Genomic DNA, 15,000 nt, shown 5'->3' with positions numbered 1-15,000 from the left:
CAGTCTGTTCTGTTTCTCTTCATATGACTGATCAAATAAATTTTATGTATTTTTAAATATTTTAAATCTTAAACAAAACCTACCATATCAATATATATATTTATATATAAATGTATATATATTTATATATATATATATATATATATATATATATACTGTATATATATATATATATATATATGCATGTAGAATTAAATACGACAGCATTCTGACAATTGTTAAACTTTTTCTTAATGTTTTCTATTTGTCTTATCAACTTTTTTCCAGTTGTAGGGTGAGCTGATACAAGTTCTCCAAAGTTTTCCATTTAATATTCTCGAGCTTTCGTCTTCAAAGAGACATCATCAGGATTGACAAAATTTGTCTACATAATTTGTCTACAAGGAAAGTACAAATGATAGAGAGAGAGAAAGGTTTAAATATATAAACTGCTATCCGAGTTCCCATTACGGAGTCTGGCGGATCCGTAATGGGAACTCGGATAGCAGTTTATGTATTTAAACCTCTCTCTCTCTCTATCATTTGTACTTTCCTTGTAGATAAATTTTGTCAATCCTGATGATGTCTCTTTGAAGACGAAAGCTCGAGAATATTAAATGGAAAACTTTGGAGAACTTGTATCGGCTCACCCTACAACTGGAAAAAAGTTGATAAGACAAATAGAAAACATTAAGAAAAAGTTTAACAATTGTCAGAATGCTGTCGTATTTAATTCTACATGCATCAAAGAAAACCTGCTTCCTTACTTCACGATATATATATATATATATATATATATATATATATATATATATATATATACATATATATATATATACATACATACACAAGTACACGGGTTATATACTGCATATGCTTATGCATGTAAAATATATATTTACACATACTGTATATACATGTACAAACACCTATATTTTATACTTATGTATACAGTATACATCTCATTCAACCCCACTACTGCATAAAAATATTCAGGCCTCCAGTGGTTTGACAGAATCTGGTCTCATTAAACTAAAATCTGTAAGTTATGAGCAGACTCAAGTGGGACACATAAATGTGTAACTGTGTTCACATTTGTATGATTTGTCACACTTAAACACATGCTATTTACAACATAAACAAACCCTCCACACATTTCAATTGCACATAATTTTGATCAGTTTTTCATGAATTATTGATGAGAACAGTTCTTTTTAATGTTATCATTTGGGTTGTCCAAGTATCAACATTCTCCCCTTAATCATGTTGATATGCTCTTGTATATAATCAGTTACTAGAATCAGTTTATTTTGTGCTTTACTACCACCACCCCTATCACCTCTACTACCACTCTCACCACAACCCATCATCACCCACCTCTACCCACCACCTAAAAAACTCAATCTCAAAAGTCAGGACATAGTTCCTAAACACCAACTATGCACCTATGCCCAATGCAAGAGTTCATGAATCTCTAAAGCAGGGGAAGGAATTAGAATTCATCAGTTCACAGTGGACATTGGTTAACAAGAAGCCTATAGACCCGATTTTTTTTTTTTAATTTTGTACATAGCCTTTATATATATGTGTATTTACCTAGTTGTATTTACCTAGTTGTATTTTATGGGAAGGGGAGCTATGCTCGTGGTATCCCGTCTTCATATCTCGTTTCATCTAAACTGTTTTTAAATTTGTGTATTGTTTTTGCACACACCACTTTCTCATCTATTTTGTTCCAAATGTCTATTACTCTGTGGGGAAAGGTGTTTTTTTCCAGGTCTCTTCTATAACTGTCTTTCTTGATTTTCTTTCCGTGTCCTTTTGTATTTCTACTATCCCATTTCCTTCTATTTCTTTCCCTGTTTCTGGTTCATCTTCTTGAACTACTTCTAATATCTTACTTTTTCCTTTTCCTCCTTTATTCTTGTAGTCCTATTTGGATTATACTTCTCTTCCATCCCTAATATAATTATACATTTCTTTTTATCCGCTAAGTCTCTTACTATATTCTCCTTCTCCCTCATCACTTTAATAACTGTGTCCTTAGTTTGTTCTTTCATCTGCTGTTCTACTATACCTCTAAATTCAATTTTATTTTTCTCTTGTACTTTTTTCCAACCACTTACCTTATTTGCTATGGACTCTTTATTCTTTTTATTATCCTCTTTAATTCCTCATTTTCATCCTTTACTTCTCTTAACTGTCTCTTTAATTCTTCTATTTCTTTAGTTAGGTTTTGATTCTCCTTTTTTAGTTCTTCCAGTTTATCAACTCTTTGGGTAACTAGAGTTAATTGGTTAAACCTAACCTCCCATGTTTCATTCATTTCTTTTGGTTTCTCCTCTAGATGTACTAGTCAAGGGTGATTGTCATTTCCTCCCTCATTAAATCCATGTAAATAATTATCTTTACCTTCCATTGTGGTGCTCATATCTATATTACTAATTTTTACATTTTTACTAATCTCTTCGACTTTACCACTGTTGTCTGCCCCTCTCTTGTTGACATGCCGTCTGACCTCCTGGGCCCATTCGTCCCCTTCCTCATTTCCTTCCATTTTCCTCAGTAATCCCTCTCCTTCTCCTTTTTCTTCAACTTCCCACTACACCACAAGCTTTTCCCTTCCCTATTAATACAACACAGGTACTCCCTCGTCGTTGAGATTCACGAAAATTGTAGATTTTTCCGGAGTTTAAACTTCGTTGTCACTTTGATCGACGTGTGTGTGTGTATTTACCTAGTTGTATTTACCTAGTTGTGTGTATGTATGTATGTGTGTGTGTATATATATATATATATATATATATATATATATATATATATATATATATATATATGTATATAATTCCTAAATTTTTTCACATAAATGCATCTAAATTATATCCTATTTTCAACAATTATTTGAAATTTATGCATACTGAGTAATTTCATTTCATTTACTAGTAATATAACTTTCATGCAATTTTTTAACTGTCTGTATCACTGAATGTTTTCAATCCATTCATCAATGTATATTTCATCTGATCACTTTAAATACACAATCTATATTCACTCATTTTAATGATTATTTTCAACCCAACCACCAACTTTATTTTCACCTACTCATTTTTAGCAACAATTTTATATTCATCTATAATGATGAATATTTTAGATTATGTATGCACATTTATTACTTTGTTGAACTTCATCAACATAGGTGCATTTACTCTATGATGTATTCATACATTAAGTCTTGAGTTACTTCCAATTAAGTTGTTCCAACATTAGCTTAAATGTATAAAGAATAATCTTTTTCCCCACTTAAAAATTGAGACTGTATATATGGAGAAATTATTTTAGTATACATGTATTATCAATGCTTAAGTAATTTTCTAATAAAATCATGACCATTTCTTGATTATTATTTCTTATTCATTCACCAATGATATCAACAGTAGTATTGAAAAAGTCTGTATAAAAGGCCAATACCATCCTTATATTAAAGTGATGAGAGAGAAGGAGAATATAGCAAGAGACTTAGCAGATAAAAAGAAATGTATAATTATATTAGGAATGCAAGAGAATTATAATCCAAATAGGACTACAAGAATAAAGGAGAAGGAAAAGTAAACAAGGTATTAAAATAGTTCAAGAAGATGAAGAAGAAATAGGGAAAGAAATTGAAGAAATGTATAGATTGAGGAAATATAATATAGAAAAGACCAGACCAATTAAGGTTAAATTCAGGTCACAAACGACAACAGAAAATATCTTAGCATAAACAGGGAAACTAGCAAAAAGTGATTAGTACAAACAGATATGGATAAAAAGAGAGATGAATAAAGAGGAAAGAGAGGAAGAGAAAACAAAAAAAGAATAGAAGCTAAAGAAAGAAATGAGGCAAGAACAGAGTGAGACAAGGAGAAATTCTATTGGAGAGTAGTGGATATGAAAGTGAGGAAATGGTTCATAGTAGAGAAAAACGGAAGGGAACCAGAAAACATGATGGAGGTAACAGAAAATTAAAAGTGTCTTACACAAATATAGATGGCTTGAACGAACTGAATGATTATCTGAAGGAAAAAGAACCGGACATAATGGGAATTGTAGAGACAGAATTGAAAATCCACTACCACCCAACAGTGTAGGTCATGGTGTATATCATCATTGGATTAGAAACAGAGGTAAAACAAGGGGGTGGAGTTATGATCCTGACTAAGAAGGATATGAATGTGAGGAAAGTTACATATGGAAAGAATAGAGTAGAGATGATTATGATGGAAATAGAGGACAGGGATGGGAAGAGCAGGAAGTTTGTAGTAAATTATGTGCCTCCTAAAACGGCTTCGTGGGAGGAGAGAGAACACAAAAGTATGTTAGAGGACACAAGGATAACACTAAATAAAATAATGGAAGATGGAGGAAGAATAATTATATGGGTGACTTTAATTGTAAAGAAATCTGCTGGGAAAAGATGACAGTGGAGAGTGGAGACGACCTATGGGGAAATGTACTACTTGATATAATTATAGAACATAAAATGATGCAATGGATACAAGAGAATAATAGGTACGGGAATGAGGAAGAACCATCGAGACTAAACCTAATAATCACATCAGAACCTGAAATAGTGGACAAGATTGAATACAAGATGTCAATAAGTAAAAGTGACCACATATTGATTGAACTGGAACCAAATGAGAAAAAATACATGGAAAAAAAAGAACAATATAGAAAGGGATGATTGATGTATGATTTTTTTTCTTTTTATTATATAAAATATGAGAATTCTTTAAAAAAGCAGACTGGGAAAAGATACACAATGAGGAAACAACAGTAGAAGAGAAATGGAGTATTCTTAAAAAAAAAAAAAAAAAAAATATATATATATATATATATACACACATATATATATATATATATATATATATATATATATATATATATATATATATATATATATATATATATATATATATATATATATATATAGATATAAAGAAGGAGTGGAAAAGTATGTTCCAAGAAAAAAAAAAAAAAAGGATATGTAAAGTGTTGGTACAACAAAATATGTGGCAATTTAAAAGACGAAAGGGATAAAGCTTGGATATATTGGAAGAAAGACAAAAGACCTGAAAAATGGAAAATAAATACTAGTGATAGAATTCAATATGTACAAGTGAACAGAGCAGAAAAGAGAAAATGCGGAAAGAATGTCATAGAAAAGTGTAAAGATCAACCAAAACTATTTGATAGATTTGTAAACAACAAACTGAAAAACAAACAAGAATTAGTGAAACTACGACAAGGAGTTGAATACACAGAGGAAATAGAAACGGCAGAAAATATGAACAAGCATTTTAAATCAGTGTTTACGAGAGAGGACATACAACTTAGAGATGTTTGAGTGGGAGGAGGAAGTCCCTCCTATGAAAGAGATAGAAGTAACAAGAGAAGGAATAATGAATCACTTGAGTAACTTCGATGTCAGAAAATCGCATGGAACAGATGAAATGGCAAACTGGATTTTGAGAGAATGCAAGAACGAACTAACAATCAAAATACATAGTCTAATGAGCAGTTCATTGAAAGAAGGAAAAGTTCCAGAAGATTGGAAAAGAGCAAATATAGAACCAATATATAATAGGGGAAACAAGGAAGACCCTACTAACTACAGACCAGTCTCTTTTACAAGTACGGTAGCTAAAATTTGTGAAAGAATCATCAAAATTAGATAGGTAAGGCATTTAGAAAGAAAAATGTACTAAATCCAACGCAATTTGGATTTAGGCAAGGAAGATCATATGTCACGAACTTGATGTATTTCTATTCAAGGCTAATAGAATTAATACAAGAAAGAGATGAATGGGCTGATTGTGCATTTCTAGACCTGAAAAAAAAACTTTTGATAAGGTGCCACATAAGAAATTGCTAAATAAATTAGAAACTGCAGGAGGAATACAGGACAAACTACTGAAGTGGATGGAAGACTTGTTGCATAAAAGGAAAATGAGAGTGGTGATAAGAGACAAACACTCCAATTGGTATGAAGTGATTAGTGGAGTTCCACAAGGAACAGTTCTGGCCCCAATAATGTTTGCTATATTAATGATATGGATGAAGGAATTGAAACTTATATGAGCTTCTTCGCAGACGATGCAAAAAATGTTGAAAAAAGTGAACACCGAAGAAGATTGTGAGTCGCTGCAAAGTGATCTCAATAAAGTATGAGAATGGAGTAGGAAGTGGGAGATGGAATTCAACATTAAGAAGTGTAGTATAATGGAAATTGGAAAAAACAAAAAATGAATAGTGGGATCATATGAACTGGGAGAAGAAGAAATAAAAAAAGTAGAAAATGAGAAGGACCTGGGAGTCATTATTATGAATAATATGTCTCCTGAGAAATATATAAACAAAATTTTTGGAGAAACTTATAATTTAATATCAAAGTGGCGTTTACATACCTGGATGAAGAAATGGTGAAGAAAATACTGGTCACTTTGATAAGAACAAGATTGGAGTATGCAGCGATGATGTGGTCACCAAGTACAAAATATATATATATATACATATATATTTATATATATATATATATATATATATATATATATATATAACAAAACTTGAAAGAATACAAAGAGCAATTACGAAATTGGCACTAACGCTCTCAGATGAGGAGAGACTGGCAAAACTTGAGCAACAGACATTGGAGCAAAGAAGAGAGAGAGGAGACTTGATAACTACTTTTAGAATCATGAAAGGCATGGAAATTATTGATAGAGAGGATCTAATAAAATGGAATAGTAGAGATACAAGAGGACATGGAAAGAAAATCAAGAGAGACAATTATAGAAGAGATCTGAAAAAGAACAACTTTCCCCACAGAGTAATAGACATCTGGATAAAAAAGTGGTTTGTGCAAAAACAATACATGAATTTAATAACAATTTAGATAAAATGAGATATGAAGACGGGATACCACGAGCATATCTCCCCTTCCCGTAAAATACAACTAGGTAAATACAACTAGGTAAATACACCCTTTCACCGATTGGACGGCGAGAATTGGTGTTCCAAAGAAAAAGGAAAAACTACGTGGATCTCAGCATCCAGGAAGTGCCTTTTTGTATTTATAGGGAAGGGGAGTGCTCGTGGAATAATGGGGAAGTGATAGAGAAGGAGAAGGGAAGGGATATTGAGGGAAATGGAAGGAAATGAGGAAGAGAATGACATGGTCCAGGAAGCCAGGAGAAATGTAAACAAGAGACGAACTGAAGACGATGACTTTGGAGAGGACAGAATCAACAAAAAATGTAAAGATTAGAAGTATAGATAAGAGCAATACAGTAGAAGGTGATGAGAATATTTTCCAGGGATTTAAAGAGGGTGGGGGGGGGGAGAAATGTAAACAAGAGACGAACTGAAGACGATTACTTTGGAGAGGACAGAATCAACAAAAATGTAAAGATTAGAAGTATAGATAAGAGCAATTACAGTAGAAGGTGATGAGAATATTTTCCAGGGACTAGAAGAGAAGCTCAATAAGATGATCGAGCACTGGGAGCTTAGGTTTGGTCATGTTAACAACATTGTGCAGAGGGTTGAAAAATTGGAAGAACTAGAGAAGGCGAACAAAAACTCAACTAAGGAAATTGAGGAATTAAAAAAAAAAACAGTTAAAAGAAGTAAAAAAGGAGAATAAAGTATTAAAGGAGAATAGTAGGGACAACAAAGAGGGTTGGAAAAAAATCAAAGAAAACAGCAAAGTTGCATTTACTGACATAATCAAACAGCAAATGAAAGAACAAACTGAAGACTCATTTATTAAAGTGATGAGACAGAAGGAGAATATAGTAAGAGACTTAGCAGATAGAATGAAATGTATAATTATATTAGGAATGGAAGAGAAACATAACCCAGATAGAACCACAAGAACCAGAGAGGAAAATGAAAAAGTAAGAAATTGACTAGAATTAGTTCAGGAAGATGAGCCAGAAATAATGAAACAAATCGAAGAGAAATTCAGGCTCGGGAAATATAGTACAGACAAGACCAGACCAATTAAGATTAAATTCAAGTCACAAACGACGGCAGAGAATATCTTATCCAAAACAGGGAAACTAGCAACAAGTGAACAATATAAAAAGGTATGGATAAAAAGGGAAATGAATAAAGAGGAAAGAGAGGAGGAAATAAGGAATAGACATGAAGCTAAGAAAAAAAAACGAGACCAGAACGGAGATAGAAAAACAAGAATTCTACTGGAGAGTAGTGAATATGAAATTGAAGAAATGGAAAATAACAGAGAGAAACACAAAAGAAACAGAGAATACAATGGAAATAACAGAAAGTTAAGAGTATCCTACACAAATATAGATGGATTAATAACAGGACTGAATGAACTGAACAAATATCTGAAAGAAAAAGATTCGGACATAATGGGAATTGTTGAGACAAAATTAAAAGGTCCACTACCACCCAACAGCATATGACACAATGCATATAATTATTGGATTAGAAACAGAGAGATAAAACAAGGGGGTGGAGTTATGTTCCTGACTAAGAAGGATATAAACGTGAACAGTGTCACATATGGGAAGAATACAGTAGAGATGATTATGATAGAAGTAGAAGATAGAGATAAGAAGAGCAGAAAGTTTGTAATAAACTACGTGCCCCCAAAAACAGCCTCATGGGAAGAGAATGAACATAAAAGCATGTTAGAAGACACAAGAATAACACTAAACGAGATAATGGAAGATGGAAGAAGAATAGTTATGATGGGCGACTATAATTGAAAAGAAATATGCTGGGAAGAGATGACCGTAAAGGGTGGAGAAGACTCATGGGGAAGTGTTCTACTTAAGATGATTATTGACCACACAATGACACAATGGATCCAAGAGAACACTAGGTATAGAAATGAAGAGGAACCATCGAGACTAGACCTAACAATCACATCAGAACATAAAATAGTGGAAAAGATAGAATACCAGGCACCAATAAGCAAAAGTGACCACATATTGATAGAACTAGAACTAAATGAGAAAAAATACATGAAAAGAAATGAACAATATAGAAAAGGAAGATTGATGTACGAAAAAACAAATTTTGATCAAATAAGAGAATTCTTCCAAAATGAAAACTGGGAAAGAATACACAAAGAAGATACAACAGTAGAAGAGAAATGGAATATTTTGACAAAAATCTATAAAAAAGGAGTAGAAAAGTATGTCCCAAGACAAAAACAAGAAAAAGAATATGTAAAGTGCTGGCATAATAAAAGTTGTAGGGAGATAAAAGACAAAGGAGACAAAGCTTGGACCAAATAGAAGAAAAACAAAAGACCAGAAAAATGGAAAATATATACTTGTTATAGAAATGAATATGTACAAGCGTGCAGAGAGGAAAAGAGAAAATATGAAAAAGATGTCATAGAAAAATGTAAAGATCAACCAAATCTATTCTACAGATTTGCAAACAAACTGGAAAACAAACAAGATTTGGAGAAATTAAGACAAGGAGGAGTTGAATACACAGAGGAAATTGAAATGGCGGAAATAAGGATTACAGAGGATTACAAAGGCGGAGCACGCCGACAGGAGACCATTTGGTCCATATCTAGGTCGGATTCGAAAAAAATCATAATAATAATAAAACAACAAACAAAAACTATAATAATATAAATAACAAATAAAATACATAAATAAATGCATGGACCACAAGGTCTCTAGTTGGCATGCTTTGCCACTAAAATGACCTCCCTTTGGGCCTGTGCCAGGCCAGTAAATCAAACCTGCTCAGTACCAAATGATTGGATGACCCTTTTCATGTAGAAAACTGCCCTCCAATATTTTGTACTGCAATTTAAAAATGGGGAAGACAGACTTTCCCAGCAAAAAGTTCAGATACAACTGTAATCCATAGAGCCAGGACGAAAAAGATGTAGGAGTAGCCAACCTGGAAACTGTTGGGGAGCTGGTATGGTTCTCCACCTATCTCTTCTGCATGGAAACCCATTGGAAACACCACAGCAGAAAGACAGAAGAGAAACATTGCAGTGAAGCCAACCCATCGAGCATAGGCCATAACATGGATATTCAACTGTCACAGGGAAAGTGTGAGGAGGAAGATAGTGGCCGTTACACAGACACACCCAACAAGCACACAACCCAGTGTCATCAGCCAAGCTCCACCCAGCGTTGGGGAATAACACACCTGTGATCTGTTGTATAATGTTTCACAGGTCCACAATAACCCCAAACGTGCATCTCCTTTGTCTGATACAATCCAGTCTGGCATTGCTAGGCTAACAATGGCGAAAATATCGGCTGCCAAGAACAGCGCGCCGGATATTATTGTTAGTTTATCCATTTTGGACTGTTAATCATGAACAAACATTTTAAATCAGTGTTTACAAGGGAGAACATACAACCTGAAGAGATCGAATGGAAAGAGAAAATCCCTCCTATGAAAGAAATAGAAGTAATAAAGAATTAAATATTGAAACACTTGAGAAATCTTGATGTCAGAAAATCGCATGGACCAGATGAAATAGCAAACTGGATTTTGAAAGAATGCAGGAATGAACTGGTAGACATAATACATAGCATAATAAACAGTTCCTTGAAAGAAGGTAAAGTTCCAGAAGATTGGAAAAAAGCAAATATAGTACCTATATATAAAGGGGGAAATAAAGAAGACCCCACCAACTATAGGCCAGTCTCTCTAACAAGTACAATAGCAAAAATTTGTGAAAGAATTGTCAAAAATAGATGGGTAAAATATTTAGAAAAAAACAACGTGCTAAATCCAAGGCAATTTGGATTCAGATAAGGACGATCATGCGTCACCAATTTAATATGTTTCTATTCAAGGCTAATAGATATAATACAAGAAAGAGATGGATGGGCTGATTGTGCATTTCTAGACCTAAAGAAAGCTTTTGACAAAGTACCACATAAGAAGTTGCTTAAGAAATTAGAAACTGAAGGAGGAATACAGGGCAAACTACTAAATTGGATGGAAGACTTTTTGCAAGAAAGAAAAATGAGAGTAGTGATAAGAGACAAACACTCAAAATGGGATGAAGTAATAAGCGGTGTTCCACAAGGAACAGTTCTGGCCCCAATAATGTTTGCTATATATATTAATGATATGGATGAAGGAATTGAAAGCTATATGAGCTTCTTTGCAGATGATGCAAAACTATTGAAAAAAGTGAACACGGAAGAAGATTGTGAATCACTACAGAGAGATCTATATAAAGTACAGGAATGGAGTAGGAAGTGGGAGATGGAGTTCAACACAAAGAAGTGTAGTATAATGGAATTTGGAAAAAGTAAAAACAGAATAACAGGATCATATAAATGGGAGAAGAAGGAAAAAAAAAAGTAGAAAATGAGAAGGACCTGGGAGTTATTGTTATGAATAATATGTCACCTGAGAAACATATAAATAAGATTTTTGGAGAAACCTATAATTTAATAAGAACAATCAAAGTTGCATTTACATACCTGGATGAAGAAATGGTGAGGAAAATTCTAATCACCCTGATAAAACCAAGATTGGAATATGCAGCAACGATATGGTCACCAAGTGCAAAAAATGTTTAAAAAAAACTTGAAAGAATACAAAGAGCAATTACAAAACTGGCACCAACACTCTCAAAACTATCGTATGAAGAGAGACTAGCAAAACTTGAACTACAGACACTAGAGAAAAGAAGAGAGGAGATTTGATAGCTATTTGCAGAATCATGAAAGGCATAGAAATTACTGATAGAGAAAATCTGATAAAATGGGATGAAAGAAATACAAGAGGACATGGAAAGAAAATAAAAAAAGACAGCTATAGAAGAGACCTGAAAAGGAACAGCTTTCCTCACTGAGTAATTGACAGTTGGAACAAGTTAGATGAGAAAGTGGTGTGTGCAAAAATGATACATCAATTTAAAAATAATTTAGATAAAATGAGATACGAAAACGGGACACCATGAGCATAGCCCCCCTTCCCGTAAAATACAACTAGGTAAATACACACACACACACACTTTCGTCGGATGGACGACGAGAATTTGAGTTCCGAAAAAAGCGAAATCTACGTGGATCTCAACATCAAGGAAGTACCTTATTGTATTTATAGGAAAGGGGAAAGCTCCTTCTCCATCTCAAATTGGATAGCCTCGTTCTTCGAAATGAACTGCGGGAGGAAACCGTCAACTTCTCCCTACTCCAGGACTGCGAATACGTCGTCTACGTAGCGTACCAACAGTTTCAAGAATAATGGCACTACTACTAGGACCTTCTCCTCAAAGCACTGCATGGTGATTACAAAGGATTACAAAGGCGGAGCATGCCGACAGGAGACGTTTTGGTCCGTATCTAGGTCGGATGCGGAAAAAAAAATAATAATAAACAAATAAATGAATTAATAAAAACTATAATAATGTAAGTAAATAAGATACACAAATAAATGCATAGGTATATTTAATTAATAAAGAAACAGGTAAATAGTAAATAATAATAAATTGACATATAACATATAAATGAGAATCAAGCAAATAATGATAAACAAACAGACAAATGACAAAAAACAAAAAACAAATAATATATAATAAATTAGTCATTACAACATCTTGCTAATAAAATACTGATACAGGTAAAATACTGATACAGCTAATATTACCGATACAGGTGTGCATTTACCTAGCTGTAGTTGTATTTACCTAGTTGTATTTTACGGGAGGGGGAACTATGCTCGTGGTACTCCGTCTTCATATCTCATTTCATCTAAACTATCTTTGAATTATGTATTTACCTAGTTGTATTTACCTAGTTGTATTTTACGGGAAGGGGAGCTATGCTCGTGGAGTCCCGTCTTCATATCTCATTTTATCTAAACTATTTTTAAATTCATGTATTGTTTTTGCACACACCACTTTCTCATCTAACTTGTTCCAACTGTCTATTACTCTGTGAGGAAAGCTGTTCTTTTCCAAATCTCTTCTATAGCTGTCTTTTTTTATTTTCTTTCCGTGTCCTCTTGTATTTCTCTCATCCCATTTTATCAGATTCTCTCTATCAGTAATTTCCATGCCTTTCATGATTCTGTAAATAGCTATCAAATCTCCTCTCTCTCTTCTTTGCTCTAGTGTCTGTAGTTCAAGTTTTTCTAGTCTCTCTTCATACGATAGTTTTGAGAGTGTTGGTGCCAGTTTTGTAATTGCTCTTTGTATTCTTTCTAGTTTTTTTATACATTTTTTTGTACTTGGTGACCATATCGTTGCAGCATATTCCAATCTTGGTCTTATCAGGGTGATTAGAATTTTCTTCACCATTTCTTCATCCAGGTATGTAAATGCCACTTTAATTGTTCTTATTAAATTATAAGTTTCTCCAAAAACCTTATTTATATGTTTCTCAGGTGACATATTATTCATAACAATGACTCCCAGGTCCTTCTCATTTTCTACTTTTTTTTATTCCTTCTTCTCCCAAATTATATGATCCTGTTATTCTGTTTTTGCTTTTTCCAAATTCCATTATACTACACTTCTTTGTATTGAACTCCATCTCCCACTTCCTACTCCATTCCTGTACTTTATATAGATCTCTCTGTAGTGATTCACAATCTTCTTCTGTTTTCACTCTTTTTAGTAGTTTTGCATCACCTGCAAAGAAGCTCATATAGCTTTCAATTCCTTCATCCATATCATTAATATATATAGCAAACATTAATGGGGCCAGTACTGTTCCCTGCGGAACACCGCTTATTACTTTATCCCATTTTGAGTGCTGGTCTCTTATCACTACTCTCATTTTTCTTTCTTGCAAAAAGTCTTCCATCCAATTTAGTAGTTTGCCCTGTATTCCTCCTTCAGTTTCTAATTTCTTAAGCAACTTCTTATGTGGTACTTTGTCAAACGCTTTCTTTAGGTCTAGAAATGCACAGTCCGCCCATCCATCTCTTTCTTGTATTATATCTATTAGCCTTGAATAGAAACATTAAATTGGTGACGCATGATCGTCCTTGTCTGAATCCAAATTGCCTTGGATTTAGCACGTTGTTTTTTTCTAAATATTTTACCCATCTACTTTTGATAATTCTTTCACAAATTTTTGCTATTGTACTTGTTAGAGAGACTGGTCTATAGTTTGTAGGTTCTTCTTTATTTCCTCCTTTATATATAGGTACTATATTTGCTTTTTTCCAATCTTCTGGAACTTTTCCTTCTTTCAAGGAACTGTTTAGTATGCTATGTATTTTGTCTGCCAGTTCATTCCTGCATTCTTTCAGAATCCAGTTTGCTATTTCATCTGGTCCATGCGATTTTCTGACATCAAGATTACTCAAGTGGTTCAATATTTCATTCTTTGTTATTTCTATTTCTTCCATAGGGGGATTTTCTCTTTCCATTCAATCTCTTCAGGTTGTGTGTTCTCCCTTGTGAACACTGATTTAAAATGTTTGTTCATAATTTCCGCCATTTCCATTTCCTCATTGTATTCAACTCCCCCTTGTCTTAATTTCTCCAAGTCTTGTTTGTTTTTCAGTTTATTGTTTACAAATCTGTAGAATAGTTTTGGTTGATCTTTATACTTTTCTATGACGTCTTTTTCATATTTTCTCTTTTCCTCTCTGCACGTTTGTACATATTCATTTCTATAACCGGTATATATTTTCCATTTTTCAGGTCTTCTGTCTTTTTTCCATCTGGTCCAGGCTTTGTCTATTTTGTCTTTCAACTCCTTACAACTTTTGTTGTACCAGCATTTTACATATTCTTTTTTTTTTTTTTTTTTTTTTTTTTGTCTTGGGACATACTTTTCCATTCCTTTTTTGTAAATTTTTGTCAAAATATTCCATTTCTCTTCCAGTGTTGTTTCTTCTTTGTATATTTCTTCCCAGTTTTCTTGTTGAAAGAATTCTCTTATTTGATCAAAGTTTGTTTTTTTCATACATCATTCTTCCTTTTCTATATTGTTCATTTCTTTTCATATATTTTCTTCATTAAGTTCTAGTTCAATCAATATGTGG

At 33.2% G+C, this 15,000-nt stretch overlaps 1 long non-coding RNA gene and 1 pseudogene across 1 annotated transcript; both read right to left on the bottom strand.

Annotated features, from left to right (window-relative positions):
• Nucleotides 1–765: 765 nt before the first annotated feature.
• Nucleotides 766–13,168, bottom strand: LOC143025649 (uncharacterized). The gene is made up of 2 exons (XR_012966420.1): nt 12,795–13,168; nt 766–2,730 (listed from the first exon to the last, which is right to left on the bottom strand). It is a non-coding gene; the product is annotated as an uncharacterized LOC143025649 (long non-coding RNA).
• LOC143025648 (modulator of smoothened protein pseudogene) lies at nt 9,774–10,335 on the bottom strand (annotated as a pseudogene).
• Nucleotides 13,169–15,000: the final 1,832 nt, after the last annotated feature.

The sequence above is a fragment of the Oratosquilla oratoria genome, chromosome 5 (assembly GCF_046742065.1).
Source record: "Oratosquilla oratoria isolate Oo_2021 chromosome 5, ASM4674206v1, whole genome shotgun sequence".
NCBI classification, from domain to species: domain Eukaryota; kingdom Metazoa; phylum Arthropoda; class Malacostraca; order Stomatopoda; family Squillidae; genus Oratosquilla; species Oratosquilla oratoria.
Note: the sequence above shows the minus strand (reverse complement) of the source record. Positions and strands in the feature narration are given on the sequence as shown.